This window comes from Neovison vison, chromosome 6 (assembly GCF_020171115.1).
Source record: "Neovison vison isolate M4711 chromosome 6, ASM_NN_V1, whole genome shotgun sequence".
Taxonomy (NCBI): Eukaryota; Metazoa; Chordata; class Mammalia; order Carnivora; family Mustelidae; genus Neogale; species Neogale vison.
The window spans coordinates 196661386-196688081 of record NC_058096.1 but is presented as its reverse complement, the minus strand read 5'-3'; the positions used below and the strand labels follow the sequence as shown (position 1 = coordinate 196688081).

The 26696-nt window shown below is 43.4% G+C and overlaps 1 protein-coding gene across 4 annotated transcripts in view; it reads right to left on the bottom strand.

Moving 5' to 3' along the window:
* Positions 1–14071: 14071 nt before the first annotated feature.
* FHIT (fragile histidine triad diadenosine triphosphatase) overlaps positions 14072–26696 on the bottom strand; it is a 1399398-nt gene continuing 1386773 nt past the window's right edge. For all 4 annotated transcript variants that reach the window (XM_044253281.1, XM_044253278.1, XM_044253280.1 and 1 more), the window contains one exon: positions 14072–14377. The gene's annotated coding sequence lies outside the window, so the exon portion shown is untranslated. The remainder of the gene's footprint in view (positions 14378–26696) is intronic.

Here is a 26696-nt window from a genome sequence, read left to right as displayed (position 1 = left end):
GCATTTACTCTGTCCTTTAAGTCCCATGCTCCAAACTGGCGTTGGTGGTATAGTGGTGAGCATAGCTGCCTTCCATGCTCCAAACTGGTGCCCTACTTACTGTACAGAGGCAACTGTGGTAAAGTGGATGAGAATGATGTACTGCTATTAGTTCTTTATTCATTCATCCTATGAGAATATGCTTATTCAGGATTTATTATATGTCTCTTTGCTAACTGCTATGCATATAGAATCAATAAGACAGTCCATTCCTTGCCCTTATGAAATGTCCTTCCTTTCTAGTGATGGAGACAGAGTAAACATATATTGATGCTCTCTGGATGTGATAAGAAGGAATAAAATAAGTAAAAGGGTAACAATGTCAGCGCTGTGGAGGAGCCTCACTAGACTGTGTGCTCAGAAGGTCTCTTGGGGGAGGCGGTATTTAAACTGAGACTTGAACCTTGAGAGAAAACCACCTAAGACTGGAATCAGGAAAAGAACATTCCAAACAGAGGAAGATAGCAAATGAAAAGGCACTGTGGCAAGGGAGAATGTGGTTTATTTGAGATGATAAAAAAAGGAAAAATCTGTCAAAAAAAAGAGAGAGAGAAAGAAAAAGGAAAATCTGTCTAATAAAAGGGGGAGCCTGGCTAGGAAAGAGGAACACAAGTGTCAGAGAGGTGGGCAGAGGCAAGATCCTAGAGAAGCTTATATTCTGGAGACTGGAATTTGGGTTTTATTCTGTGTCTAGTAGGAACTATTAAAATGTCTTAAGTGGGAAATGATGGGCTCTGACTTATACCTTTCAGTGAAATTTGATTCATGTGGAGGCTAAATTAGAACATGAAAGCCAGGAGAAGGGGCTGGGAGACTGTCCCCAAAGTCAGACCAGCGGTGATGGTGGTTTGGCCAAGGCAATGGTATAGGAGGAAAACCAGAAACAAGTAGAGTGATAGAGGGGCAGACTATGAGTCCAGAGAGGCACTAAGCAAGGTGATGGCTTTGGTGTAGGAGGGATCCCCGAATGTTAACTTAGTGGATGGCATGAAATCAGTGCTCAATGAACTTTTGATCTAAAATGAGTCACATTTGGAGATTTAAGCTCAATTTCGATCTTTGTTTCTAATGGATCTTTAGGCTCTAGGGGAAGGGAAATTAATTTTCCCACTATTCTTCTAGGTTCTTAACTGAGACCTCCCTCACCCACAATAAAAAGACATTAACATGAGAAAAACAAATTTAGTTACGTTTGTACCTATAGTAGCCCCACAGAGAGAGGAGACTCAAAGACAGTCAGACAATGAGGCTTATATACGTACCATCCTGAGCTATGGAAAATGATAGGCGTGTGAGGCTTTAAACGGGTGAAGGCAATTCACAGGAAGGTGAATGCATATTAAGTCTCTCAGGGGAAAACATTCTCTCTGGAAATGACTCTCTTCTCAGCATTGGCCGCCCATCTAAAATTCGTAGGCAATTAAGAGGGAGGTAAAAAATTTTGCCTTCTTTGCTGCGTCCTGATTGCTTTTGGCCTCACATACCAAAGTGGCCTATTTTGTGGTGGCACATTCTGCTACCCTTCAGGGCAAATCCTTTACCCCCTCTAGATGAGAGTTGGAGGGGATGGTAGATCTGAAAGTCCTTTGTAAATGACCAGCCACCCTGACACAGGGGTTATGATGAAGATGGACATTTCTGGAGACATCAGTGCTCATATTGATTTTACTAAGGTCTCTGGGTGTTCACTGACCAGGGCTTGAGTGCAGGTGGCCAGGAGAACTCAGCATTTTATTTTCACCTCTACCCTGACTTTGAGCTTAACTCCCTGTGAGCCTTCCTATGCCAGGAAAGCAGAGAACTCTCCTTGCCCTTCCATTATTGACTTTGGATGAGTTTGTCCAGACCTTGTCAATTCAGATGCTCATTTGGCTGATGGACAATAGGTTAGTGGGAACCAGGCTGCTACCACAGACCCATCTCACGAAAATCAAAGAGCAGCTGGGGGCTCTTGGGAGCTTATTCATCATGGAAAGCATTTGAGTATGTGGCTAATTATATGCTTTATTATGGATGCTAATTTGTGCTGGAAGCTGGTACCATGCATGTTAGCATTTAGTTCTAGTTAATGAAGTTGAGTTAAGCATTCAATATATCACTGAGCTCACAATTTCTCCTCTTGGCTAGAACAACTTGGTGTAGAAAACTAACAGGTGATGGTGTTGGGGAAGAGAATGCACTCATAGAGTGAGTTTATTCTCTGTAACTCGGGGCTATCTCCAATGCTGTATTGTGCCTGCGTGGTATTAATGTGAGATAATTTTCAGTGGGATAAAACCCTGGGCTCTGCTAAGAGAAGTATCACTGTGATTACTTATTAGCATAATCACAAAGAGCCCCTGTGTGGGTTCCAATGAGGCCAGCTGGAACCCTGTGGTTTCTTTTAAGACAGTCTTAATGTTTTAAGAAGAAGAAATGGAAGCTAGCATAAAAGTGCATTCAGCATATCCCACTCATCTCAGACCCAAGTTTAATCATCACTGATAACTTTAAAATATGGAAGATAAACAAACTTACTTTGACCTTTGCAAGGAAGAAAATTATCTATTTGCTGTGTTCTTATTGGTGTTAAGAGGAGTTAGGCTTGTGAATCACTGATATATCAATGAGATAATAGACTCCTGGGTGAGCCATTTAATTTTTCTTTTACTGCCATCTTTCATGTCAGGCTGAAAGGAAGAAAACAAAAACAATGTCCTCTATGAAGAACAAGTTTGGTTGAGGTTGATTCTTAGGCATTCTTCCTCAGAGTCCAACTCCAGAAACCAGGCCCTCTGAAGGATCTGACAGGGAAGGGGCTGGGGCTGCCGTGGTGAGGCCGGTTACTAGAGCCTCAAGTCTTCCAGAGAAACTGACTTGAGGGCTTGCTGGAGTCCTCACTGTCCATCCCACAACCAAGTTTTCAGTCATGCCCTTTGTCATTTCATGGGAACTAGTACATTCTGCCACTGCACTGGGGTATTCTACAATCTTGTTGGGCAGGTAGCTGGCTATGTTTCCTTGAGTACTTACTAAGCACCAACCACCATGCTAGGAGCTTGAAATGCAATACTTCACTCCATCCTCAATGCTGCTTCACTAAGGACACTGCCCCTTAAATGCCCAGATCTCAAATGAGAAAAATAGAGAACACAGAGAACAAGGGGAAATGATTCTTGAGTCAGAATCGTTGCCATGTTCAATGTCGCAAACCAAGGGTTGACAAACACTTTCCTGTAAGGGTACAGAGTTTGTATTTTTGGCTCTGTTGGCTATGAGTTTTTAGTTATAACTTACCTCTGGTGTAGAGAGAATGAACCATAGGCAATATGTATGGGTGTGGCCATGTTCTACTAAAATTTTTTTTTTGCAAAAATGGTGGGTAGCCAGACTCAGCCTGTGCCTCATAGTTTGCTGACCCCTATTCCTAAATGCTTGCTCCTTTTTCTTCTTCCAGGATCTTTGGTGATGATCTCTATCTTTGGAGTCCCATAGAGCCTGGCTCAACATTCGGTCTCTGCCACTTACTCACTACGTTATGTTGGAGTAATCACTTAATGTTGATTAAGTGATAAATCACTTAATGAGTTTGGTTTTCCTCCTCTGTTAAATGGCTGAAGGACAACCTAAGAGGGTAGTTGAGAAAATCAAATGAGAGAATGAGTATGAAGCATGGAGCACAGAGCATGGCACTGGGAGAGCCAATGGACTGATGGCCCTACCACCTTGGAAGATGCTCTGCTGACCCTGATCCTGACTCCAGGGAGAGTCAGTCTAGGTCTTTCTGCAGTCTTGGAGCCTCCCCAGAGCAGGCAGGGAATGTTCAGGGGCCAGAGACCAGCTTTCAATCCTGCTTCTGTCTCCAAAATAACAGTTTGGCATCAGGGAACAAAAGTCAGCTTACAATGGGAATTCAGGCCCCTGAGATCCCAGGGAACATGGGGTCTAATATTAAAGCACAAAGGAGGAAAGCAAGACATTTTTAAAAAGCTTTTTAGAAATGGTAAGAGACACAAAGAGCCCCTCACTGTTTTACACTTGTAAAGAGACCCCTGCAGGATTCCCAGTTCTAATCTGCAGTAAAAAGCTACAGGGCTACAATAAGGCATCTGGTTCCATTGACTTGCTTCCTTTTTTCTCCATAGCCTCTGGCATAAAAACTCAAACCAGTGAGACACTTTAGAATAGGCTTCAGCCGTGTTTTTCCTGTCAATCAGCTGCTGATCCTGGAAACACAAACATGGTGACATGACACAATTTCTGTTTTCATATCTGTTTTTCTGATATGATCATCTTAGAGGAGACACAGTCGTCAGCTATTTACTTACAGCTCCCTGGGGCGTAGAACCCTGGGGCAATTAAACCACAGAATTAGATTGAAATAATGGTGACGGTGGTGATGAGAACACAAAGGGCCAGACAGTCTAGGTCCTGGCTCAGCCTCACACAGTCAGGGTGAGTGGGTTTCAGAACTTTCATTTATCAAAAGTATTATGCACATTATCTATTTTCTTTTTCAGGACAAGCAAAAAAAATAATTCATTCTTTTCTCTCCTATCACTTGCTTAGTAGCTTAAATCCCAAAAGTCATTTATTAACTCACAAAACTAAAAGTCTAGGGGGTCTTTTGGTTTCAGGTATAGCTGGATCCAGGAAGCTCAAACATGTCATGAGAATTTAGACAGCACACACACATTTTGTTGATCTTTCCTTCCTGCCCTCTTCTTTCTCTCCTTGTATCTCTCACTCATTTATTCATGAAATAGATGGAAAAAAATTAGAAGTACCCAATAGCAATAGCATCTCTGAGGTGTAGAATCAGGTCAGGGTGGTCAAAGAAGATTTGCTGCAGGAGGAAGTCTCTGAGTTTGGGATTCAATCTGAACTTACTGAAAATCTGCCGAAGAATCTCCTGGACTTTTTTTTGCTGTGATATAGTTTGCTGGGCCCCATCCCAGACCAACAGCAAGAGATTCCCAGGGAAAGGCTCTAGGCTTGCTTTTCTTTGTCAAGTTCCTTCTAAATCTTGTGGACATTCTAGTTGAGAACAATTTTAGGGCTAACAGCTTCTTGTTCTGCACAATTAAGTAATGAATTATAATTCAAGTTTGTATACTGAAGCTAGACCAGGAAATACAAAATGCGTAGGGTAGATATTTTATAGAATTTCCAGAACACTTACTCAGGAAGGCTGTTGGATCCCCCTACTCTCCAGGCTTCCTGAATAACAGACGCAGACAATACTGATTTATAAGTGAGCCTTGCTGTAGGTAGACAGCCTCCCTGGAACGCTAAAAGAAGACAGTATTCTCTTTTTCATTCAGCAGTGCAGGAAGCATGGAAATCTTATGAAGATCCCATCTCTAGCTAGTCTTAGCTCTATCTAGATGACTTGCCTAGAAAATAAAGCCTCATAGATATTAAATCCCCAGGACGTGTTCATGAGTTCCTTTCATCTATCACTGTAATCTTGGAAGAGGAAAGTATAGTGTCTCTAACTCATGTGTTCCTAGATCTTCTTGCTATACCAGATCTAGTGTGGGTTCTGCAGTCTGCAGAGAGATGGCTGCATTCATCATCTGGCTGTGCCCCATACAGGCTGAGTGACCTTGAACAACTCTGAGCCTGTTAATGAACATCTCTAAGCCTCAGTTTTCTCCTAAGCAACACCTATCTCACAAGATGGTGAGAATTAAGAGTGAGAACTACATGGAAGGCATTTAACATAAGATCTGGCAAGTAATATGTGCTCATTTAATCTCAGCTACTCTGACTTGACCTTCATCTGTGATATACACGATATACTTCATCTGTGATATACAGGAAGGATAAGTAAGATTTTAATATGAGAAAACTATCCAGGCCCTATGTCTTCTGCAAACTGGCATTGGTTCAATAGAGCCTTAGGGAAATGTTTGGTTTCTATTAGTTTCTCTGTTGGCCTTGATTATGTAAAATTAATTGTATATAATTATATGGAAATGATAATCAACATTTCCATCAGGGAATCAACAGAGCTTAGTAGTTAAGACCAAGAGTTTTGGTGCAAAAAAACACGGATATGAGCCTGGTCCTGTCACTTAACTAACTCTGTAATCTCGGGCAAGTTACTTAGCTTCTCCAGCCTCATTTCCTAGTCTGTAAAATGGGAAGAATAATAGGATTCACGCTCCTGGGTTGTTGTGGAGATTAACTGGTGGAAGTAAAGCACCATATTTTCTCCATGGAAAGTGGTCTCTACCACCCCCACCACCATCATTTACAAAGACCCTTGCTAAGTGGGGGTGTTTCTGTGCTTCATATACTTTATGGAAAGACAGTTTTGTTGGGTTTGCTTTTTCTTACAAAAAATGGCTATGCAATAAAATGGCTTATTACTATCAGCTCTACTTACATTAGCAAAAAGGGGCTCTACCAGACAGAGGAAAGAAGTTTGGGTTGGAAGAATGGGTAGAGGAGAACGGAGTGAATTTCTCAGATTACTTAAGACTGTGAATGTTCCGGGATCCTTGGGGTTGGGGTTGTGGGGTGCATTGCCAAATTCTTTTTGTTGGAATTACTTCTCCTTTCTTCCCCTTCCCTTTTCTTCTCTATTTTTTTTTTTTCTTTTTTAGATGGCTATAGTTATGGAGTTCTAGATTTTCCACCTTGAAATTGGGCCATCCCTTTCCTTCTATGGCAAATGCTGATAAAACACAAAAGTGCCATTTGTTTCTTCCTGCCTATTCATTCTTGCTGTAGAATAGTGGAAGAATGGAGGAAGGCACTTTCAAAGGCATTTCTGTTCAAAAGGAAAACTCCTCAATGATCACTATTACTGTTGCAAGTTCCGTCTGCTGCTTTCACAGTGGAATCATTTTCCTCTCCTTGATTTTTGCCTGTTTCCCTGAGGCACCTGAACCTGAGATAGTTTTTCCCCCTTTCAAGATGTGCCTGTTGATTAGAAAGCATTAGGGGAGGCTCAGTGTGGCTCTAGGGCAACAGCCAGGGCACTCTCCAGGGCACCCACAGAGCTGGGTCTGCATCGCCACCAGTGGGAAGCATAGCACTGCTGGGGCAGGGGTGGAGTTTTGGAGGCCCGTGGTCAAAGTAGCCAAAAAACCCATTAAATCGTAAGGTGAGAAGTTGTTCCCTTCCCACTTCTCTTTCAGTCCTCAAGGAGCAGGACTCTGTCTGGTGCTAGTGTATTTTTTTTTTTTTTCCCAATTTATTTATTTTCAGAAAAACAGTATTCATTATTTTTTCACCACACCCAGTGCTCCATGCAAGCTGTGCCCTCTATAATACCCACCACCTGGTACCCCAACCTCCCACCCCCCCGCCACTTCAAACCCCTCAGACTGTTTTTCAGAGTCCATAGTCTCTCATGGTTCACCTCCCCTTCCAATTTACCCAAATTCCCTACTACTCTCTAACGCCCCTTGTCCTCCATGCTATTGGTGCTAGTGTATTTTAACACTTCTCTACCGCTTGCTAATGTCCCTTTATAATAAAGTGAGAAGGCAGGCCTCAGAGGCAGGACTGTCAGCAGCTCACAGGACCCATTAGAATTTAATAGCCTTGTATTCATCCTTATGGTTAGCATCTGTGTATGGCAAGGGATAGTGCTTTTCCATTTGCTGCAGTAATTTTACGTTTTCTTGAACAAATGTAAGTAAAAACGAGAGTTAAGTAAAATGAGATATGTTAATAACACAGGCATGTCGTCATGACAAACATATTGAAGGCTGGGAAGATTGCCAAGAGCTAAAGTTTGGGGGAAATTGTGCTGGGAGCAGTGACATACTTTCCCTCTTGAGGGTTTACTTCCAAAGTGGAGCCACCTTCTCCTAGAGTTAGATGGTACCATCTATCAGTCTGTGAGGGGCTGTCTGAACACAAAAGGACAAGCTCTCCAAAGGAATAGAGACAGAGCCAGGGGATATTTTAGCTCTAGTCTTTGGTTGTGAGTGAAAGACTTCCCCTGGGCTCCATCCCCAGAAGAGTCAGGGCAGCAAAGAGAGGGGACTTCAGAGTCTGGTGTACTGGGGTTTATATCTCAATCAGCAGTGTATCATTAGAGATTCTGGAGTCCATTGGGGTTCAACGCTGAGCTCAGACACTTACTAACTGGGTAACCATGGGCAAGGCACACATCCTTGTGCTGCAATTTTCCTATCTGTAAAATGGGATAATAAGAATAGACTTACTTGTAGGGTGTTAAGCAGGTTGATTGGAATAACAATATAGAGTACCTAGAAAAAAATGCCTGAAACATTTTCTCATGGTAAATGCCCAATTAATGTAAGGTGCTATTATTATTGTCATCATCATTGCCACCCCCTTGGGTAACATCCTCTCGGAGCCTCATTTCCCTTGTTGGTAAAATCAGATTGGTACCATCTGCCTCAAAAGGTACATAGCTGTTGCACAATCAATGCAGGCTTCCTACCATTCTCTTTTCCTAGAAATATAAGATAGGTAAGGTAGTGCAAACTTCTAAAGCTATAGGTATATGGCTTTCATACCTTACTTAATTTTGACTGGGAACACAACCACAATGAGGTTTTTGAGGGAAATGCCTGCCTGTACACCAAGTCATTGGCAATGCTTGATATCCATGGTTGTGAGAAGCAGATATGAATGTCAGACATTCAAAATGACACCTTTGCCTTCTGGTGGAGTTGTTTGCCGACCAGGGCTAAAGAAAGTCATTCCATTTGTAAGAGTTCTTTTGAACAACCATATTCCACCTATAGCACGCATGAGCTCCTTTTCTCCTACTATAGAAACATTGATGTCTTCAGCAGCTAAGTCCAATTTTCAACCCATGTTGCTTCTCGTGGCTGAAGTTAGCACCATCTTATTAAGTTGGTAGTGAGCTATAGCTGCCCCACTTTCCCTCTGTTCCTCTATCGATCTAAACTAATCACTTAATTAGCCCAGACAAGAAGTCTTCTGTGGTGTTAAATAACTCCAGAAACCTACCGGAGATGCTTGAGTGGACCGATTGGATTTAACTTGCAGTTCATTACCTCTAGACTAAGATATGTTAAATTCAGGGCCTGGAAAGTGAGCTGGATTCTGTACTGGAAACAAATTCTGTTTTCTTAAAGTACAAAAAAAAAAAAAAAAAAAAAAAAAAAAATCCCTTCAAGCCAGTGGTTTTCAAAGTGTGGACCCTGCCACACCCGTGTCAGTAACCCCCCGGGAACATATCAGGGCCCACTCCAGAGCTACAGAATCAGAAACTCTGGAGGTAGGGCCTTACAATAAGTTTTAACAAGCCCTGCCAGTGATATTTATAAAGAACTCTTGCTTGAGGCTGTCTCTCAGAGTCAAGGACTTATTTATCTGGGCCGATTTTTTTAGCAAGGAAAGCTGAGCAACCTGGATGGGAAGACTGCTTACTAAAGTATGACATTGAACCAGCAGCCTGGGGCTCATTGGGAATCTGAAAGTATTAGTTCAGATTCTTCCTTAGGAATGGCACAAGATAGAGAGGTGGGCACCTGGCCAGGGTGACTAGGCAGAATGCTCCGAGAGTGACCAAAGTGCTGCTTTATTACAGAAGTATGAGAGAACAGTGGGACATTTTCAGGGTGACATAAAGAGCACAAGAAAGCTTCACTTGCTTTTAGAAGTCTTCCCTAGAATGGACACACACAAGGTACTTAATAAATGCTCCTTGACAAAGATTGAACCTTAGTATATTGTTTTTCCCCAGATAATTTTGATCTGGAATATATAGGTGTGTGGGGTTTTTGTTTTGTTTTGTTTTGTTTTTGTCTTTTGTTTTTTGCCTTTGTTTGTGGGGAGAACCAGGAGTTAGCCATAGCGCATCAACTGTTCCCTCTTACACTGTATTCTGAGAAAAAGCTTGGCTTAGAGGAAAGAGCTCCAGGCTTTAGGTCGCATATATGTGTTCTTACTAGTGCATGACCTTAAGCAACTCACAAACTCTGAACTGCTGGTTCCTCATCTACGGAAAGAGAATAATAGTTATTTCTGGATGTTTTTGCTCAGCGCTGTAGCAGGGGCACCCAATATATGCAATACTTGGCATATAGTAGTTGTTGGATATATATCTGTTTAAAAGAAAGGAAGGAAAGAAAGAAGGAAAATGGGTTAAGGTTTCTTGTTGTTGTTGTTGTTGAGGCTTATATGAAATAGCGTTTTGAAAATGCCTGGCATAATGCTTGGTACAGAGATACCCTGCAAATAGTATCCCATGATGAGGTGGTGGAGAAGAAGAAGAAGATGATGGAATTCAGAAAACCATCTTCTAGGTACCTAGAATTGGACCTGTATTCTTGCTGAAACTAGATCTGCTCTTCCCATTCCTCCTTCCCTCTGCAATCCATGGTACACCTCAGGAGCTTCCCAGCTACACCTCAGGAGCCATCTCAGTTTTGGCTGCTAAAACTATAGCCTTCGATTTGATGTACGGTATAGATGGTCAAGATGTTTGCAGGACTGAAATGGACTACAGATATGTGACCATGTTTGAGAGTTTTTAGTGGTGGTTATTCCAAGTGGAACTGATGGGTTTTCAATCCCTGTAACTAAGTAATTACATGTTAATTATTTTACATTGTTCTATATCCAGGATAAGTGATCATTAATCTTTTGGTTAACACATTTGCATCAGAGTCAGAGTAAGCATTTTTGGTAATACTCTTCCTATATGTTTTTAAGTTATAGAAATGTCATGAGTTGCTTTCATTTACATGATTAAAGGGATGCTCTCACCTTGAGAATGCCTAAATATTCCCTGCCTTCCCTTAACTATCCCTTTCCCTTTCCCTTTGAACAGCAGTACAAAGGACTAACCTACCAACTTGATAGTTCAGGAGAGAAATTGGAAATGATATTTATTAAATTTGCTGAGAGCCCTTCATTATTGATTATTCTCCAAAAGGGACAGGCTTTTGGGGATAAGACCTGAGTTGATCCCCAATCCATCCATTATCAACTTTGTAAACTTGATCAAGTTCCCTAACTTTTCTGAGCCTAAATCTCCATATATTTATTTTTAGGGATCTTGTAAGGATTAAACAAAATGTATCTACACTAAAAACACAACAAAATTTCATTTCCTTCTTTGACCAGCCTGTTGTTCAGTTATACTCCATAGCTGTAGCTACTGAAAGAAGTAGGTACATCCCCAGACTTAGTCTCAAGCTTAAATACAGAGAGGGATGGATGGGAGAGGTTTCTGTTTCATAGACACATAGCTCCTTCATACCATCTGAAAGAATTGATGGGGTTTGAGAAGAATTGTTGTATAACTTTGGGTCAGCTGTGGTGGAGATAATCATGGGGAAAGTTCCTTTCCAGTTCTTTGCCAAAAACAGAGTGTCCTTCTCTTTTGCCATTTGGAATTTGATTATAGATAGAACAATAAAGATAAGGAGTGGGCCTGGAGTTTGAAAAGTGAGCACATACAGATATATAGGGGACATCTTCCTTCAGAATGTTGTCAATACAGAGACTGGCTGCTGTGCTCTTGTCTGATAAGCATGATGGAATGGATGCCCGTATACATATAGTTATCCATTGTTTATTGTAACATTAGGAACAGCCCAGCTCTTGGGCAAACCCGAAACCACCTAGTGGGTATTGTGTCCAAGAAGAAATGAGAAAGAGAAAGAAGACTTCTAGGGATACTGTCTTTTCTTCTGATTTTTCTCTATACAGACCAGACCCACTTTAGCAAATGGAGTAATAGTTATTTTTCCCATATTGGTATCAGTAGGCTTTGTTAGTTCTAGAAACAGCTCTTAAAAGGCACTATAAACAGTACTTATTGGGTTATCAGGCCTCCCATCAGGCCTGGGTTCACGGGGCTGGCATGGAAGTAGAGCTTCAGGCCTGGCCTTCTGTACCCCCAGCCTCCACAACCTCCACAGTCTCCAAACTATGGCAGAGTTACAGGAAGATATTAAGCTGAGGAAACATATGGGAGGAAGGGCAGAAATGAGGCTCCTCTAGGATTTCAATTGGACAGACAAAATGGAAACCGCAGCTGCTGGTCGGTTTGCAGTATCACACAACTGTTTCATCAGAGACTGTTCCTTCACTTCTTTGAAAGCCATTGAGTAACATGTGGAATTAGTCCCCATGGCAGCGGCTGGGTCTTCTGGTGACATCTGCTATTAAAATGGAGATGGAATTGGTGTCTGACCTTCTGGGGATAAGGATAATCGGTACTTTTAGGGCTCTTTGTTGGACCATAAATCAGCCACCCTTGAGCTATTATCCCCCTTGAGCTGGGGGAAATCACCAGTACTTGCCATCTTCCCTCACTGTGTTTTATCTTCTGAACACATCCTACTCCTATTGCAGTGCTTTTTCCTTTTAGCTAAGAAAGAAGCATCTCAAACAATTCTTGGGAATGAGAGGCTTTGGGGTCTCAAGAAGGCATTTGCCAAACTATTGTCAGCCAATAGGACTTTGGCAGAGACACAGAAGAAGATTTGAAAGAAGATGTGATTGTCATACTCAGTTTATTGGCTTATACTAGATCAGAAATTGTCAAACATCAAATGTCCTAGAGAGTGGGTTGGAGGGTGCCCTCCTCCCACAAGATACATCCAAGTCAAATCCTGGGAACATCTAAATGTTTTCTTTTTTTTTTTTTTCCAATTTATTTATTTTCAGAAAAACAGTATTCATTATTTTTTCACCACACCCAGTGCTCCATGCAAGCCGTGCCCTCTATAATACCCACCACCTGGTACCCCAACCTCCCACCCCCCCACCACTTCAAACCCCTCAGACTGTTTTTCAGAGTCCATAGTCTCTCATGGTTCACCTCCCCTTCCAATTTACCCAAATTCCCTACTCCTCTCTAACGCCCCTGGTCCTCCATGCTAAATGTTTTCTAATTTGGAAAAGGGCCTTTGTAGATGTAATTAAGTAAAGGACATTAAGACCATGAGAACATCATTCTGGATTATTTGGGTGGGCCCTTAATCCAGTGACAAGTCTCTTTTGAAGAGATACATAGAGGAGACACACAGAAGAGGGGGAAGGTGAAGACAGAGGCAGAGAGTGGGATTTTGTCAAGAAAATCCAAGGTTTTCTTGACAACCACAAGCAGCTAGGAGAGATTCCTCCAGAACCTCTGGAGGGAGCAGGGGCTCCCTGGACTTTGGACTTCTGACCTCCAAAACTGTGAGGGGACACATTTCTCTCATTGTGCACCACCCAGTTTGCAGTAATTTGTTGCAGCACTCTCAGGAAACTGATATGCCTTACGTCGATGATGGTGTTGAGGTCAGGGAGTAGCCCATAAGGCAACAGAGATTCTTAGGCTTTTTGTGGTTCTTTATCGCAGTGCCATTGATACGTTTTATTTTTCTCTATAAACTCAACTCTCCCCTTTTATTAATATACCAGAGAAGAAAAAGAACCTACTTCTGTCATCCTTCCTCATAGAAATTGACTATTCCAGAAAAAAAATTTCTTTTGACTATTCCTGGCAAGGGGCATGCTTCCTCAATGGAGCTTCTCCATTCCCTTTCGTTACATTCCTACCGCTCAAATGGCCCAGTCCGAGGTGTCTGATCACTTCATTACCTGATTATTAGTTTCTTTTTTTTTTTTTTTTAAAGATTTTATTTTATTTATTTGAGAGAGAGAGACAGTGAGAGAGAGCACGAGCGAGGAGAAGGTCAGAGAGCGAAGCAGACTCCCCATGGAGCTGGGAGCCTGATGTGGGACTTGATCCCGGGACTCCAGGATCACGCCCTGAGCTGAAGGCAGTCGTCCAACCAACTGCGCCACCCAGGCGTCCCTGATTATTAGTTTCTTAAAGCCCATTTTTGCCATCTTAAGCTCTGTCAGCTCTGCCTCTCTGCACCCAAGGCAGGAGAATACAGCCGAGGAAAAGCTATGCATTTCTTGTTCTGTTTTGTTTGCTACCAAAAATGGAAACTAAATTTTATCTCAGCTTTAACAAACCGTTGGTTACAGGAAGCACGGTAGTTCTAAAAGATTGACTTCCTCAGTTATGCCTTTCAGAGGCCCCCAAATATCAATTTTTAAGTTACTCAACACACCAGATAAATATTTTAACTACCGTTTTATTTCCATCCAGGCCAAGGGACAATTTAGAAAAGGTTCTATTCTAAGTACATAGCCCAGGAAGTGTGGAAGGGCTGTCGATGCTGTTATTTTTGAAGTTAGCCTGTCAGTCATCGTGATTGAAACGTAACCCCGATGGCTTCCACAAGTGTAATAAAATGCTTCGCAAAAGGTTGCAGAATTGTAGGATGTAATAAAGTCTGCTTAGCTTCATTTCCAATGCCGCAGAGTCCTAGAGAATGAGGCCCATTTCCTTATGCCTTGGGATTTGTTCAAGTTACTTTCATGCCTGGAAATGACAGAACATAAAAACAGACATTTAGTTAGAACCAATAGCATTTTTTGAGTTATGGCCATAAACAAAATGTTAAGTTTGCTTACTGCTAATCTATTGGATTGCCACTAACAATTTCCAGGAAGCCATAAAGATGTGGGCAGAATGTATGAAATAGGTGGGTTCCAACTCTGCTGGTGTCTGTACTCCCCGGATCCCTGCATTTTCTGTGGCTTCTGTCCACACTCCACATCCCAGAGGTCAGTTGTGTGGTGTCTTAAGCATCTATTTTATGGACACGAGCCTTACATACAAATGAAGCCAATTCAGACCTTTATTAATTAGGTAAGAATGAATTCTCAAACATAGAAGTTACCAGAATTACCGGGTGAGCTTGTTAAAAACACAGATTTCTCAAGCCTGTTCCCCACATTCTGAGTCAGCAGATCTAGAGAGAGGCCTGAGACTGTGCTTTTAACGAGCTCTCCAGAAGATTCTGAGATTTGGGGAATTACTGAGCTATTGTGTAGCAGGCAGAATTCACTTTGCTTCAAGTCTAAGTTACCTTAGGGATTGGGCTAGAATTAAAACAAATAATTTCTACTCATAAAATAAGAAAGGGGGAAGTTAATCGTGGAAAGATAAGAAAGCCCCTAGATCATACGGATGCCTTTCATATCTCTGGCATTCTCCCTTTACCCCGGAGGAGAACCTGTTGGATCCCTGGTTTCTGGGCCTTAATTACTGGTATCAGTACGTTGGGAGTGGTAGGGAACTGGACAGGGTGAGGCTACCAGCTTGGAGGACAGTGCGAAAGGCAGACAGTTACAGGAAAGAGAAAATTAACCAGGAGGGGAGGAAAGATGAGAAATTTCTGGGCTGGATTCCATGACACTGGGGGAAGGTTGAAAGAAGGGGTGCCGGGAGACGTTGGGCACAGCCACCATGGGTGTGATATAGGAGGAGATTTTGAGGAACTTTGTTGAGAAGCACAAATGGACTTCCCCTTCAGGGTTTTCAAAAGACTTCAGTGTAGATTTACATTGCTTTTCACTTCCTGTTTGCTATTTGTGTTAAATGGATGGCTCTGGGTGCAACCCCATGGACACAGATCTGGGAGGCTGAGCTGCAAATCCTCTGCTTCCTAGGTTCAGTGTGTAGTTCAAGGATGTCCCCAGTATGGCCTTGTTCAGTCCTACCTGGATGAGGAGACTCTGGCATATGGAGAGAGTTTTTACTGAGTCTAGCATTATGCTTTTTCTTCTAAGTACAGAGAGGTCAAGGTCAGAGAGCAAAGGGCAGACAGGCATCCCTTTGGAAGTATATCTGGTCCCTTCCAGGACCCAGAACATAGAAGCCTAACCACTTCTGCTTCAGCCTTCACATTTGAGCTCAGGGTCCACTCTTCCTCCTGCTCCCCGCCTCCGCATTTACTGCTATCTGGGAGTGAGGGGTGGAAAGTAGGGTATAGGCACCAGTCAGTTTGCAGCTCCCCTCCCTCGTTCCCGAGATGGTGGCCTGTCTCCTTTCTCTATGACATTGGGATCGTTCTCTATTGTGCTCAGCACCACCCATCTTGTCTGGGCATACAGGTCATCTCCTGATCATTCATCATTGCCCTTGTCCTTGAACAATTATTGACTTTGAGTCAGAGGCACCTGTGCAGGCCTGAAAATGGATGTGCCCTTTCTTTTCCTCCGCCTCACCTGTCTAGGGCAGATTTATGTCCTAGGAGAAGTTTCCCTCGGTTTTATTTTTGTCTTTTGAACGTTGTGGCCCCGTGTTATTGGTCACACCCGCCCTCCCTGACACCAACCCTGTAATTTCTGAATCTCCATGGAAGCCTCGTTCTGTACCTGAGCGGACTTTCCGTCAGTCTACTTACAATGCTTCCGCACACATCCCTCACCAGGGCTGGCATCCACACAGCCTGCCTCACTTCTGCAGGCTCTGCATTTAGCAGTTCCTTTTCTCCAACAAGCCTGGAAGCTTGTGGGAAGCAGAGTCTGCTTTTAAAGCCAGAGCACAGAGAGGGACCTTGCTGGGCTTTGCGGAGACTGGGGTCTGAGGCCCAGCCTCTTGACTGACGGGCTGTGTGTTTGCATGGGGATGTGGATTGGGCCTGGCTGGGGGTGGTGGGGGTCTGGGAGAGGACTGAGCCTGTGAATGCACACCAAGCACTTGAAGCAGAGCCTCACCCACTGTAAGCACTCACTCAGGTTAGCCCCTCGTGTCACTACTGTGACTACCGTGATTTTCCCTCTGGATTGCATTGCCAGTCAAAGCCAGTGAATGTCAGAACTTAACTATGCAGCAAGAGATTCAGTCTCTCTCTCTCTCTCTCTTTTTTAAAAGATTTAATTTATTTATTTGACAGAGACAAGAGAGGGAACACAAGACGGGAAGTGGGGAGGGAGAAGCAGGCCTCCCACTGAGCAGGGAGCTTGATGTGGGGCTGGATCCCAGGATCCTAGGATCATGACCTGAGCCAAAGGCAGACGCTTAATGACTGAGCCTCCCAGGCGCCCCTCAGTCGCACTTTTGGAGAGGGTGCATCTGGGCAAGGTGCTCGTCTTCCCGTCTTGTGGTTGGATGTCGTATGGTAGGTGACCTTCATGTCCCTTGTTCCCTCTAATATTCCCTTAGACAGTGGTGTCTTTTGGTGATGCCTGGGTATATCAACAAATGTCCTTCCTGAGGCATGAGTGAGACCCAGAGGAGGTGCAAGGAGGTGAATCATGGGATCCTCAAGGTGCTTCTAGCTTCTGTGGAGAGATGCCCAGCACAGCACACGGCCAGGCGAGATGATCACGGGCTGGGCAACCAGTCCCCAAAATGTGGCCTTTCTGGGGCCTCAAGAAAAGACAGCACGGGCCTGGAATGTGTGAAGTGTGACTGATCACCACAAACGTATGTTTTTCCAATATTTCTATGTCTCTAATCTAGTGGCAGATGAACTGAGGACGCCCCGCTCCCGGGCAAGGCCGTGCTTGAGGAGTAACAGGGAGTAACATGAAGTTCGGGGGGGAGGTTTATTTTGCAGGATAGGGAATAAAGGCAGACGGGAAGCACCATGACCTTAGTCTGTAGAAGAGATTTTTGGAAAGGAGAGCTTCCAATTTGGAAGGAAAATACAAATGTCTGAAGGAGAAAGATTAAGTTTTGAGTCGGGCTGGCCGTGTGGTGGATGCTGTCATCTTCCCCTCTGGCTCTCCCTGCTGCCTCAGGCAAGTCTTCTATGTCGATTTGCATGATGTTGTCAGGAGCGAGTGAGTACAAACAGAAGCCGAGGGACGCACGGATCCCCTGGGTTATGAGCTAAACCATGCCGACTTCTCCTTGACCGTGTAGGTGTCTTCGTGCTCCAAAAAGTCATTCTCCACAACACGGAAGCAGAGTTCCCTTTTTTCAACAGATCCAGCCAGGCTCTGCATACATTTAAGACGATATCTTTTCACTACGGTGTCAGCAAAGAAAGCTTCTACCTTGTACTCTGTGCCTCGTACTGTCTGATCGGCCCAGAGGAGGAGTTTTCTGCTTTGAGGCTAAGAAAACAGATCAACATCTCTCTCTTCTGTAGGTGAATGTGGACGGGAGCTGGCCACAGTCCACCTAGCTGACAGAATGCAAAAGGAACACTGGGGGCCACAAAAACTCAACATACCGTCCCCTTTGGTTTCTTGAAGGTTGTGTTTCTCAATGTGGCTATTCACTGGAATTACCTGCCCCCCCCCCCCAAGATTCTGATCTAATGGGTCGGAAGTGTAGCTTAGACTTCTGGGGGATATCACTGAATGTGAAAGCGAAGAGTTCCAACCCTGTCTCCTTTTTGATTCAGCTCTGAAGTGTGCTCCCAATAAAATATTCCAGCTGCCCCAAAGCAATTCAGGAGCCAGAGACAAGTTTCAGTAGGTTTCAGATGCAGACTCCAAGGCTGTCCGTCTGCCACAGTCTTAGCCAAGCCGCACACACGGGGCAAGTGTCGACCTTCAAAGGGAAGTGATTCCTGCCCATGAGCTTGTATGAGATGACTTGATTTGCATCCATACCAGGGATGTCACAGAAATTGTTTTAAGTCATAGTAATCACACTCACCAGCAAAACCAAGTATTGAGACCCTGACATCAAATTCCTCTGTAACAATCTCTTCTATGAAAAGTAACTCTTTGTTCCTAGCAGCCTAGAGATACAGGCAGACAGCTACGGAAAGTCATTCTGCTCACACCAAAAACAAGAGGAGCAATTTTCTATGGGCAGGCACCTTTGACCTCTGCTTTTCAGCTTTTTCTTAATAAACTGGTCTCAGAAATTGGGCCACAGAAGCCGCTGGTGGCAATCTCTTAGAGTAAGTGGGTAAAGGGGCAGCTGGGGGAGAAATGGCAAGGAACAGAGAACCACTCTGATGAGGAACTCTGAAGCAATGCAATTATTCTTCCATCTAGAGATAGAAGGGGTTACGCCCCAGCACAGTGGCCAGAAACCCAGCGGTGCGAGCACAGACTGAAGAGAGCAGGGTGATCTCACGCCCAGTTTCCTGGCTCAAAACCATTCCTCTGTGGTGCACACCTGGCACTGACTAATAACACAACTTCCTTTGATGAGCTAGTGTGCATTAACTTCCGCCGGAATTTCCCCGTGGCCCAGTCCCGCGTTTGTGCCTCCTTGAGGGCACCGTGGGGCCAGCCCCGCTCAGGAGGAGGGATGCCGTGTGCTGTTCTGCACAGAGGTGGGGCTCACCCGGGGGGTGTCCTTTATAGAGTGGCCACAGACTCGGCATTGTCAGTTTTCTCTTTGAAGGGATAAATCAAACACTAAGAACAGCAAACACACAAGAAAGATGATGCCCAAGCTTGTAGCTGTGAGTGATTTACGGAGACCCCGCGGGGCTCAGCACTTCCTTTATCCCACTGTCTCCTGGCAAGTGAAGCTGCGAAGCCTTTGAGGCTTGATAGTGGGAGTGAGGAGGCAGAACAGAGCAAACCCGCTCCCGGCAAATTCGTGGCACTCCCGGAGCGTTTTCTTGTTGCCCACTTGAAACCAGTAAGGCCTCTGTCTTCCACGTTTGTCCCTTTGACATCCCCTTCCCCGTGTCTGTACGGAGCAAAGACTCCCCTTAAAAGGCTTTCTCGTTCCGAGGGAGCTTATGAAGAACAGGCTTTATTTGTCTCTAAATCTTCAGCTGATATTACTTTTCCCTGAGACTCAGTTGAAATGAAAAAGGATTACTTTATATTTACTTGTGTCTTTCGTGAGAGAAACTAATTTTGAGAAAGAAAGTCCCTACAATGTGAAATACTTTCCCTTCTTCTCAACTCTCCAAAGGGGCAAAGGGAGAGCTAAAAGGTATACATGCTTTGTCATTTACTCTGTCTGACAGCTTTTTCTTATCATGCTTTTGAGGGTGACCTTCCTCTCACATATTCCTTCGCTCTACTTGTGCTCTTCTGTTATAATGAAATTTTGGAGCCAACCATGGCACAGGCTACCTTTGATAATTAATGGCTCTGAGAGTTTGCTGAGTGTGTTATTTAATTAATGGCACTTGTGTCTGGAGTGTGTGCAACTCTGTGGTTGAATAAAAGGTGTATTTGCTGAGGGATTACAGGCAAATACTCAAGGATCGTCACACTGAGGATTTGTCAGCGTTCGGCACATTTAACAGCCTAATGGGGTTATTATATTTTTTTGTTCTCTGCCATTTAAAAGATACTGAAGTTGATATAACTCCGTCCTTTCTGCCTAATATGAGAGTTTAGATTATAATCCAAAAAATCCTTAGGCTAATGGATTAAAAATCTGTTGCCTGAAGCAGGGCCTTTCATCAAAAACAGAAAGATGGAATCTTGAAGGCTCTATTTTGAGCATGAAGGTGATGGTAAAAAAAGTTCCACTTTGCTTCACCGACTCAAAAAGAGACTAACCTGAATTACACTCAAGGTCTGCTTGGGACCAAAAGAGCAAAGGTTGAAAACTGGCGAGGAAACACAGTTGAAAGCTACTGGGAGCACAGAATAGTTCCTATCACCCTGCTTTTCCTGAGACTCTTTCTCATGCTAAGAATGAAATGCAGAAGAAAAGGCAGGGATGAACACATCCATGCAGAGACATCCAGCAGTCCATATGGGGGAATCTCTACGGAGCTATCTCTACGGGTATTCATACAGAGACTACAAACAGGAAGGGTCTTAAGTCTGTGTTATCACTCTGTGTGCCTAGACATGTTATGTCTGCTCTCTGGACCACTGTTTCTGTCTTTGCGGAACTGTATATTGACCCCCTTCTGGCCCATAGATGCTCAGAGTGATTTCTTTCAATAGGGACATGGAAGCTGACTGTCCCACTGGTAGAAGGGATAGCTGAGTGTTCACTTTGAGGACTTGAGGATTCTCTTTTTCAGGAAGGAAGGGACTCCTTGTTGGGCATATTAATGTGAGAGGGCGGGAAGGAACACCCAGTCTCCAGCGCTCAGCCAGATGGTCCAGGGGATAAGGCGCAAGCCAGCATCCTGGCTTTTTCCTTGCTCCACGCCACCAGAGGCCTCCCCAGTCATGGCAGACGGTGGAAACAGAGGCGCCACCACACAAAGTTCAACTGGAGTGAGGAGAGAGGCCCTAAAAGTTGTGCACGGCAGGGAAAGCCATCTGTCCTGAGCATCTACCAGCCAGCTCTTGTGCTAAGGGGTGTACAGCTTTATGTATGGAAACCTCATGCAGTCTTCACCTCAGCCAGATGAGGTAGATGTCATAATGCCAGTCTTCCAGCTGGGAAAGGGTCACACGGGAAGTGCAAGATTGGAAGCAGATGTGCTTCATCCCAGAGCTCACCCTCTTCACACCTGTAGTGGCCAGTACGGTCGTCACTAGCCACACGCACACTAGGCACCAAAAGATGTGACTTGAGATGTGCAGAAAGTATAAAGTCTAGGTTTCAAAGACTTACCCTAAAAGAAGGATGCAAAACAGCTCAATCATTTTTTATATTTATATTTTTAGATCATAAAGATATTAAAATAATATTTGGATATACTGGTTTAAATATAAATACAGATATATTAATCGGTCCTTAATGTGGCTACTGAGAGATTTCAAATGACATATGTGGCTCATGTTCGGTTTCTACGGGACAGTGCTCCTCCGTGATGGTATCCTGGTCTGGGGTTCTGGAATGAGCAGAGCGAAGCTGCCCAGGTGTGGGGAGACAGAGGCTCTGCGAGCATCTGAAGAGTTCATTTAGTGTTCAGTATTTAAGAACATCAGCTCTGGGTTCAAGTTAGGCCTGTGACTTATTTGCAGTGTAACCTTGATCAAGTTACTCTGCCTTTTTGTGCCTCAGTTCCATCATCTACAGAATGGGAATTTAACTGTACCTATTCTCCTAGAGTTGTTAGGAGAACTCAGGATGATACAGGTAAGGCACCTCTAGACTCTAAAGAAATGTCAGCAAGTGATTTGAACACTCATGATATGCCAGGAGCTATTGCAAGTGCTAGAGTCAGTAATGGCCCCGTCCTTAGACACTTACTTGCTAGGGGAGCATGCAGACAAACAAATCAATCTCTAATGTGATGACAGACGATGGTGAATACTATTAAGGAAAATAAGGCCAGTTTAAGGGAAAGGATACCGAGGCACTACTCTAGACTGGGCACTTAGGGAAGGCCTTTTGGGAGCAGGTGACATTTGATCAAATCCTGCATGGAAGGAGAAAAGAATTTCAGGCAGAGGGGGACAAGTGGGGCCAGGACCCCAAAGTGGGGGTGTGTCTGGTGTGACCTGGTGACAGCAGGGAGGCAGGAAGACTGGAAGAATGAGTGTGGGTGAGAGACCTGGGAGAGGAGGCTGGATTTGATCTCCTGTCCTCTACTGTGGCCACCAAAACTTCTCGGGAGTAGGTCCTGGCTGGCTTTCCCACATATGGAGGAGAGACATAATCTAGCTTGCCATTTACAAGAACTTCCTATTTTAATGTACTTATTCTTTTGTATGACCTTGGGTGAGTTTGGGGGGATAGATGCGTATTTTAAGAGTCAGAGGCAAGAATTGACATACGATATGCTATATACAGAAGCTATATTTTTAACTACAATATCACAAAAGCTTACCCAGAAGTTCTTAGGTTTTACTGAGAATACTTTCCTTTTAAAATTTTGCACTACATTGCATTTCCATGGAGTCTCATTCTTTTAAAGGATTAAAAAAAATTAAAATTAACTGCACACGAGATCTTCCACCTTAAAAGAAAAGAAAAGGAAAAGAAAAAAAAAAAACCTGCCTGGATAGATAACAGATCCTTGAGAAGAGAGAAATAAAACAGAACTTTGATAGGGGTGCCAAAGATAAATGCTGATTTTACTACAGTAGGCATATTCCGTGTTCCAAGTTGATAACTCTGGAATCTGCGGAGCCACCCGAGAGCGGATGAGAGAGGGGGCAGAGTTCTAAGAACGGCCCAGAGTTCCGCAGTGCCAAGACTGGCCTTGCCTGTGAGAAAGCTTCCTTTTCCTAAAGCTATAACTCTGGCTTATCACTTCTAATTAAAAAGTGATTCAAGCAATATCATGGGCTTTCACTTCTTCAAAGCAATACCACACCGTCAGTTTGCAGCTTGGAATGCCAACAGTTCTAAACTTTTTGTGGGCCTCCTCGGAACAAGATGTAGAGCTTTAGCAGAGGGAAAATTGCTACGAACATCTAATTACATTCAAAGCCATTTTTACCTGTCTTAAAGGAATGGAAATGATCTGCCAGTTTTTATAGACCTTCTTGACCTAAAGATATCTGCTGGCGGAAAGGGAATCCTCAATTGGGTTCTTTTAATGCTTTAATTATTACATGAGCTATCCTTTTACGCACTGACTCACACACTTTGAAGAATCCCTTAAATACGCATTAAAATTGATTGGCTAATCCTAGACCGTGGGGTGGCTCTTGGAGGGCATATAATTGTGTGTGGGCATGGGGGGTTACACAAAATTGACACAGAGTCAACTACTTCATGGTGGGATAAGGTAGAGAAATCAATTTGGTCCCAGGTACTGTTGACATTGTACCGCCGACTTGCACAGAGCGCAGTCACATGCTTGCCTGTTCTCCAGTCAGTCTTACTGCTTAAGACTGACCAGCACTTTCTCCGAGGCAAGGGCATACTTCGCCTCCTCTGCCTCAGTGTTTGCCTCAAAATGGCATCTCCGTAAGTAGTTGGTGATTGAGTCCTAGATGCTCATGGTTAAGAGCATCCTCTAGGAAGCAAGCAGTCCATGCCCCTGGAGTAGCCAGGACTCTTGATGGCAAGTAAGGAGACCTCAGCACAAATGAGCCTCTGAAGAAAACTGACATCATTACTGACCGTTTAACTGTGAAGGGTGGGGTGGATGTGGGAATTCATCTCCCCTCTTTATCTTTTTGTCTCCCTTCACTCTGGGGGCTTCTCCTATATTAGACTTGTCCAAATGATGATCAGGATGACTGCCAATGGTCTCGAATACACGGTGATCAGGATGACTGCCAATAGTCTCGAATACACGGCACCTCTTCAAGGGCTTCTGTCTGTATGTCCATACACCGAATAGTAGAGGAGAACTCTAATAAGCTGAATGTGTGTGGTGGGGAGGGGCGATGGGGGTCACAAGCCCAGACTGTGGCCTATGGATGAGATTGGCAGTTCCAAACTCAATGCTACAGGGATGCCGGGGTGGCTCAGTCAGTTAAGTGTCTGCCTTCGGCTCAGGTCATGATCTCAGGGTCCTGGGATTAAGCCCTGCATAGGGGTTCCTGCTCAGCAGTGGGCCTGCTTCTCTCTGTTCCTCTAACCATCTGCCTGCTCACATTCTCTCTCTGTCTCTCTCAAATGAATAAATTATTTTTTAAAAAAAAAAGTCCGCTACACCCCATCCTATTTTCTTCTCAGATCTCTCAACAAGCTTTTTAGTGTTTTGAAACCCAAGAGTTAATTTCAGACTCTTGGTGAAAAACCCGTATCTTTAGAGGTAAAGGTCTTGAATGGAGCCATTGGGAGTCCTCATTGATCCCAAGAAAGTAACATCTAATGCACTGTGGTCCAAGGTTGATTAGGTTTGATTTATTCCTACTCATTGAATGCAGTTTTAGCTTTTAGAGAAATATTCAGTCTGTAACTATGGCTGTATGGAGAAACGGGGGACGGTACTCTCTCTCTAGCAGGGCTGTTTAGCCTATTTTTGATACAAGTGCATGAAGTGACCAAAGCCCCTAGCACAGAAATTACCAAATTCTGGCTCCTTTATAGAAATTAGTAAAGAAGCAAGAGTAAGCAGTCTCTTAAGCCTCAGCTTCATTGTATAATTCTTGTCAGTTAGCTGGAGTTCAAGCAGATGATGTCTCTAAACAGAAACCCACCAATTTTAGTGTGAAATTAAGTGTGGGCTCCCAAGTCAGACTGCCAGCACTTGAGCCCTAGCTCTCCACATAACCCTGAGAGTCCTCGGGCAAGTCCCTTACACAGTGGGTGTAAGCCTCAGTTTCCACATCTGAAAATCAGGACAGTACTCCAGGGTTGCTGTGGCATTTAACTGACAGAAAGCCTAGAACGTGCTTGGTATAACTTGTCCATAATAAGTGATCCCTGAGTGGTATCCTTAAGAATCATTAATAATAAAGTGTCCTCCCTATGGTGATCTCTGTTACTTAGTTCCTCAGATAATGATCTTGTTGGCCAGCGTGGCCTCTTAAAGGGCCTCTTAAAAGGTCTCTGATGTAGGAGTACAGTGTCTGTAAAGATGACATACAACAATTATTCTTTTTTGTTTTAGCCTATTGTGGAATAATTGAATATCTAGCCAGCAATTAGACTGTACATTAAAGTCAAACTCTTCCTTTCTTTTCTTTTGTCCTTAACTTAAAGTTCTTTATTTATCTGATTTACTTTTAGTCCTTTTAAGGGTGAAATATAACACAGACAAATGAAAAAGATACATATACACATAGGTGCTACACACACAAACACACATACACATACCCATGCATATCTACCCACACAGCTTAGAGAATTAATATAAAACAAACACACATCTTGCCATTAGCCATGGCAAGGAGTAGAACATTGCCCGTACCCTCCTATGCCACATTTCCCTTCTCAATGACCGCCCCTTTCTTGCATCCCCCAAAAGGTAACTACTAGTCTGATTTTAGGGTGATTGCTTCCTTGCTTTGCCTTATAATTTTACCTTCTAAGTGTATCTCTAAACACTATAATTTAGTTTTGCCTGTTTTTGAACTTTACACAAATGCAATCACACAGCGTGTGTTCTTTTGTGTTTGTTCTTCACACTCTTACAAGCCCTTGATATCATCAGTTTTGCCAGCTTTTGACTATTGTGGAGGGTACACAGTGATAGTTCACTATGTTTTAAGTTTATGCTTCCCTAATGACTAAAGATCATTTGCCATTGTGATACTTTTCCAAAGTGCCTATTCAGTCTTTTTAAAAATTTTTTTTTAATGTTATGTTAGTCACTGTACAGTACTTTTTGCATTTTCTATTGGGCTGTTGACTTTTACTCAGTGATTTTTAAGGTGTTATTTTGTTTTGTTTTCTTTTCTTTAAAAAAATCTTCAGGTACTAGTCGTTTGTTGGCTACCTATGTGGCAAATGCCTTCTCCCTCTCTTGTGTCTTGCCTTTTATCTCTCTTAATGGTGTCTTTTGATAAACTGAATTTTTAAAAAAGATTTTATTTATTTATTTGATAGAGGGAGAGATCATAAGGAGGCAGAGAGGCAGGCAGAAAGAGAGGGGGAAGCAGGCTCCCTGTTGAGCAGAGAGCCCAATGCGGGGCTCAATCCCAGGACCCTGAGATCATGACCCGAGCCCAAGGCAGAGACTTAACCCTCTGAGCCACCCAGGCACCCCAAACAGAATTTCTTAACTTACATGTATTCCAATTTATCAGTCTTGCTTGTGTGGTAATGCTTTTTGTGTCCTATTTAAAAAGTTTCCCTATAGCAAGATAATGAAGATATTCCCCTGTATTATCCTCTAAATGCTTTATGGTTTTACGCTTCACATTGTGAATTCTAACCCACTCAGATTGACTTCTGCATAAGATGTGAAGTAGGGTATAGTTTCATTGGTTTTCTACATGGGCCTTTTCCCAGGGCCTTTTATTGGAAAGATTTTGTTTTCTCCACAGCTCTTTGACTTCACTTTAATCATGAATCAAGTATTCACATATGCCTGGCTCTGGGCTTTGTATTTTGTTCCACTAGTCTACTCCTTGTACTGATACCATACTCTCTTAACTTTTATAGACTTGCAATAAGTTAATATCAATTAGAGTAAGCCCTCCTATACATTTGTCTG